The 6216-nt window shown below is 39.8% G+C and overlaps 1 protein-coding gene across 6 annotated transcripts in view; it reads left to right on the top strand.

The window, feature by feature from the left end:
• The first annotated feature begins 628 nt into the window (after positions 1 to 628).
• ablim3 (actin binding LIM protein family, member 3) overlaps positions 629 to 6216 on the top strand; it is a 45774-nt gene continuing 40186 nt past the window's right edge. For 5 of the 6 annotated variants that reach the window (XR_014894205.1, XR_014894202.1, XR_014894201.1 and 2 more), the window contains exon 1: positions 4501 to 4564. The gene's annotated coding sequence lies outside the window, so the exon portion shown is untranslated. Of the gene's footprint in view, positions 1149 to 4500; positions 4565 to 6216 lie in introns of those variants that run through there. The other variant, XR_014894200.1, reaches the window with a different exon arrangement.

Here is a 6216-nt window from a genome sequence, read left to right as displayed (position 1 = left end):
AGTTTTGAGTAACCATAAAGCTTGAGCTTTCAGAAATCGTCAGTGACACTTTCATATATGTATATATATGTAAATGTTATATATATATATATGAATGTAGTTATGATATTCAGCCTAAAGTCTAATATTATTCGAGAAAGGAAAAAGTTACGTTACAATTACAAAAGTATTACTTCTTTTTTATGTGGGCTTAACATTTTAGTTCAAGTCACGTACTTAATACATTGAAGACACAGTAATAACGTACAGTTGGGAATGGGAATGTTTTGTAGCCAGGTTCTGGTTTAATGCAGGTTTTGCTTTAATGGTGCATTGAATTAGCTACCACTTAAATAGATATTTCAAATCAAAATCTAAATTAAATAATAACTTAGTGTTAGCTTATTATAAAAATATATATGATCAAAGACTGTTATCGCTGAAACATCGATTTAGGTTGAAGTTGTCAGCGTTTATCAATGATATTCGAGGTGCATGCATGTCTTTTGTAGGCTAATATTTTAATTTCAGATATACCAAAATCCTTGTTTTTCCTTTCTTTTCACGCAACGTTCACATGCTAACACGCAAACGTGTTTGCTTTATTTTGAAAACCTCAAACGGAAAAATATATAGGGAGGCTGTGTTTACAGCGCGTGAAAGGCGCACGATGACACGCCAGGGGAGCGCGGCGGAGCTGGGATCAGCCGGCAGCGAAAATGTGAAGGTGGAATCCGTGTGAGCAGCATTGTGTGTTGTCACTGGCGTCTTTGGGGAAAAAAGAAAAAAGAAGAAGAAGAAAGAAAATAATAATAATAAAGGCAGCCGACGTTCACACAGCAAGAGAGGGAGTTTTATTTGGATGTTGTAGCTGAGTACGGGTATTATCCTACCTTCTGTTTCTTTTTTCTTATATTTTTATACCCCTCTATGCCCACCTTCTTCTTCTGACAAATTGACTGGAAGCAGTGCTGCTGGGAGTGAGAAGCATCATTTGCGTTTAGAGGATTATTATTATTAATTTTATTATTATCAATAATATTATTTCAAAATTGCGAAGGAGTAAAACTGCCGAAACTGAGGAATTCCTCGTGCTTTATGGGATTATTTTCTGACGAAGCCGCTTTGTTTTGGATAACAACCGATATTGGGCATCATGAGTTCCAGTGGTAAGTGAATGTGCGCTCCACCTCTCCACTTGAAGCGCAGGGACGATTTATGTAGGTGAGAGCCGAGAGAAGTGCCATAGAACAATAGTAGTCTAGACTATGTCACGTTTGCTCAATTATTTATTATAAATAATAAACATTTTAAAATAAGGATGACTTGCAATTTAATGTAATAAAAATAGGAAATTGGCATTTTTGCATTAAGGAAAAACAAAACAAAACACAAAAACATACAAACACACACACACACACACACACACACACCAGTGTGACTGTGGGTGCCAAGTCCTTATAATAGACTTGGAGCAGGTTTAGAGATTAGAGCTAAGTATATCTCGAGGTCAGAGTGGCATTTGCCCTGAGTTCATCCAATGAGGAGCATTTTTGAAATTCTTCATCCACATAACAGTTGTTTTCTGGGGCCTTCACTCGCTTCTTTCACTTCCTGTCTTTCATCTTCTTCTCTCCCTCCTCATCCTCCTTCCCATCACTCTTGAGGGAACACCCAAGCCTCCAGCTGTTGCTTCTTCTTCTTTTTAAAAATCCACCTGCTCCTTACTGACACATTCCTCACAGGATCAGTAAGGCCTTTGGTTGAAAGTTCCTAAGCTGAGCGTTTGGGACTTTAGTTGTGCATCTGTCAGCCTCGGGGGCTCCTGTCATATTTACCTCAGAATGGCTCTGGGACAGCCATGATGCTAAGCTGACCTTGTATCACCTGACTCTGACCCTGATCCTCTGTCAGCTGAATCAGGGCTTTCCCCGTAGGGCTTGTAGGGTAATGTGTATTTGTTTTGTTTACAAGTCAGACCGCATGTGGATCTCAAGGTTAACTTTAAAAGAAAATTCCACCACCACCCCACCCCACTCCACTCCACCCCCGCCCCTTAGCTGTCAGTAAGGCCTCTTGAAGTTGATGTGCACCAGGTGCTCCGTGAACTGATGGTGTCAGGCGCTTCCTGTCCACCCTCTGGTATTACTGCCTGTCATTGTGTGGCACTACATTATTCATCCAGTGCTCTTAACTCTGTGGCACAGAGTCTTGCCTGACAGCCCGGTGTCTTTGCCATTCGTGCCAGGAGTGATGTGGCAGCTTCTTGTGGTCTGAGTAAATGACTATAATTCCTTTGTTAAGCTTCAGAATGCTTTTCTCAGCTGACACAGAAGGAGGGGGAGGAGCACACGCGGCCAACATGTGAAGAGCTGTCCAAAAGCTCCCGTGAGTTAATAGCGTGAGCTCCTACAGGTTTACACACAAACACGCGCAGAAACAACATGTCAACATGTGGTGTTTGATGTGTCAGAATTTAAAAGTGTTTGTTTGTGTGTGTGTTTGTGTGTGTTAGCGATGACACAGCAGGCAGATGGTGGTGTGACATGTGTCTGTACTCTGGCTTTAGGCATCGAAACAAAGCAAACACGAACATGTCCTCTTCTCTCCTCTCCTTCAGTCAGTCAAACGTGTTTTCTTCTGCTTTCAACACTTTTAAGGTTTAGACATGAACGGGCCTGTTAGGCTGTGCTGTGTGCAGTTGTTCCGCTGCACTGGGTGTTATCAACGCACATAGAGTAATTACACACAGCTCTGATAGTCTGTCTTCATCTTCTGGTCCTTCTGTCTGTCATGGTCACCAGTTTTTTGTACGTGCGTGAGTGTGTCTGGTCTGGTCTGGTCTTATTTTCCATGTGGCTGACAGACGGTGCAGTACCCTGGGCACGGGAGGTACATTTCTTGCAGAAGGAGCCTTATTTTTCAATAATTAGATATAGAGAAAGTATGTGGGTAGCTATGATGACAGATTCTGAGTTGTTTTTGCAGAATTGGCTCCAGACAGTTAGTGTGTTTCAGGGAGTGATAAAACACATGTTGATCAATATACTGATCATCGAGCTCAAGGACCTGAGGGGATCTGCAGAGCAATACATCACAGGCAGCTCTGACACGTCTCCTCCTTGCTCTCTGTCTTTATATAGAGAAAAATTCTAAGGCTATTCAACAAAGTGCATTCAGAAGACTGTAGCTGCATAGTGCAGCATATGGGGACTGTAAAAATGTTTCCTCTTTGGCTGTCTTAACTTAAAAAAAAGTTGTATTGTGTCTCATGAAAAATAACACATATGGTTTAAATGTTACAGCAGCAGTTTCCAATATGTTGACCATTTGGATTTATTATTTAGTCTTGTGCAAATGCTTTGAAAATACAGCAAAGTCACAAACAAAAACCAAAGAGACTTGTTGGAATGAAACCTGAACCTCTCTAAACTGCCGAAACATTATTGCTAGCTCCTACGTGCTCTGCTGGCTTTCCTCCTACGGTCATGTACTGGTTTGTCAGTGCAGTGCTGCCACATGATTTAGGTAACTCAGAATAACAAAGAATGGAAATGACTGCAGAAGCCAGCCCGTACTTACAGATGCTCCTTCCAGCTATTTCAGCTAGTGTCAGGCCAATATCTGATAATGATGTTGCTGCTCTTCTAGTCACGTGGAAATGAAATTTGATGCAAATATTCATGTTCCCATACATTATATTCTAATGACTAGCTTGTGCCACCATGAGGTCAAAGGTGGACCTGTAGTGCTAAAACACCAAATACCTGCCTAATGAGCATCAGCTGTACTGTCTAACGAATGCTTGTTGGAAAATGCTAGCATAATAAATTAAGAGGAGAGTGATATAGATGTCTGCTGGAACTTCATCTTTCAGGGATTTGCTTGAGATGTGCATCCTAAAGTGCAGAATCAAGCAAACAGATCTGATTAGATCAAGAAAATCTGAGAAAAAAAATCTGCTTTAAACACAATTTGATTTGCGTTAGCTTTAGCTAAATTTTACCTTTAGTTATATAACAAGTTGCTTATTTACAGCTTCAATATGAAATAAAATAGAATACGAAACAGGCAATCAGTGAAAGATGACTTTACAGATGAGCAGCTCATTTGACACTTGAGGGCCATCCATAAATGACCTGCTGCCAGATGCTATCCTTATTGGGCCCAGGAACACTAAGGTAATTAATAATTATGTTAATTAGGATAATTAATTGATTTATTACTACATTAATTAATATTTTTTGTTTATTTTGCTGTTTTATTTACTGTTCATTGTTTTCCTGGTTTTATGGGTAGCATCTACTGGAGCAGGGCTAGTGAAGGAGGAGAAGGGCCGTGTCATGTGGTGAACAGTCCAAACCAGAGCCAAATGCTATTTTCCCTCTCGATACAAAATGCCTTATTATAATAACACAGAGAACAAAGATGCACAGATGCAAACACAGATGCTGGTATAGACTGATGAATATTCATATGCAGTAATCACATACAACTGGTGTGTTTTTCTTACAGGCCGACATTAAAATCGAGCACATGTTTTTTGTTGTTAATTTGCAGCGGAGGCCATTGTTGCTGCTTATAGGTGAGGTTTTTTTCTTTTTCATTTCTTTCTTTACAGTATTAAAAGCCACTTTCAAATCATAATAATAACATTTAGCATTTGTTTTATCTTAAACTGTAAGTGCTCTGTTCATTTCATTGGACAGTTTAATCAGTAGACTCTTTTGAGCCAGACCACTGTTCTGTCCTCAAGGATGCCGTCTCCACGACCTTGGCTTCTGGTAGGACTGAGTGATTATTCAGATTGTCAGTAGCGACCTGACCCTTCTCACTCTGTGGAGCAGCAGGATGTTTGTGATACAATTGGACACTACCATTGCTCTGATAAATGCTTCTACCTAAAGGGGATATAAAGACAGGGGAAGGGGGAAGGCATGGAAAAACATGACCACTGGCCTCTTTAGATCACAGACACGGAAGATATGATGTTGCTTTGTTGTGAAATTATATATCAGAATTACAAAAGCATTGCTTATGATTTATGTGGTGTTGCACTCACAAGTTGATTAACTGTTAAGATTATTATCAGATAACAAACTTTTTTGATCATCTGACAGATGTTTCCTTGCTATACATTACTGTGTAATCTTTGAACATTAGAGAAACCAAGACATTCTTCAAATCTTTGTTTATGGGCCTTTTTGTCCAAAGTTTGGTCTTCAACAAGTGAAATGCATGGCTGACTTGGCAATTCAGGAAAATTCCACTTCTTTGCTTTAATAAACAGCTTTGGCTCTATGGTTTGGATCATTGTTCATCTGTATTATGAGACGTCGCCCAATCAATTTGACTGCATTTAGCTGGATTTAAGAAGATGTCTCTGAATACCTCAGAATTCTTTTGACTGCTTCTGTCCTGTGTCACATCATCAATAAACACTAGTGTCCCAGTGCCATTGGCAGCCATGTACACCCAAGCCATGGCACTGCCATCACCATGTTTTAGAGATAATATGATATGCTTTGGATCAGGAGCTGTTCCACGTCTTTTCCATGCTTTTTTCTTGTCATCATTCTGGTAGAGGTTGGTCTTGGTCTGGTCCAAAGAATGTTATTTCTAGAATTGTGCTGGCTTTTTTATATGCTTTTTTAGCAACGTCCATCTAGCTTTTCTATCCTTGAGGCTTATGAGTGGCTTGCATCTTGCAGTGAACCCCTCCTGTATTTACTTTCTTGCAGTCTTGAATTTATGGCGGACTTGGATATCGATACACCTCTCTTAATTTGTAAAATATGTGTACACACACACACACACACACACACACACACACACACACACACACGTAGAAAAATATTTAGTATACACATCCAGAAATGCATATACTATTATATATTGTACATATATTTATTAGTTTCAGATGTAGCCATTCTTGTATTTTGCTTGTTTACATTATTGTATTTTGCACAACTCTGTTGCTTGTGAAGCTCGCACACAAGAATTTCACTCACATGTGCTGTACCAATGTACCTGCACATGTGATGTGACAATAAAAGTGATTTGATTTGATTTTGATTTGACCTCTCCTCCTGGAGAGTGTTGTTGGTCACTTGGTTGGCTGTTATGAAGGGGTTTCTCATCACCATGGAAATGATTCTGCGATCATCCACTGTTGTCTTCTGTGGACGTCCAGGTCTTTTTGCATTGTTGAGTTCAGCAGTGCTGTCTTTCTTTCTC

The sequence above is a fragment of the Mchenga conophoros genome, linkage group LG2 (assembly GCF_057382185.1).
Source record: "Mchenga conophoros isolate Kocher_MC1m ecotype Shallow Benthic linkage group LG2, M_conophoros_male_GT1.1, whole genome shotgun sequence".
NCBI classification, from domain to species: domain Eukaryota; kingdom Metazoa; phylum Chordata; class Actinopteri; order Cichliformes; family Cichlidae; genus Mchenga; species Mchenga conophoros.
Note: the sequence above shows the minus strand (reverse complement) of the source record. Positions and strands in the feature narration are given on the sequence as shown.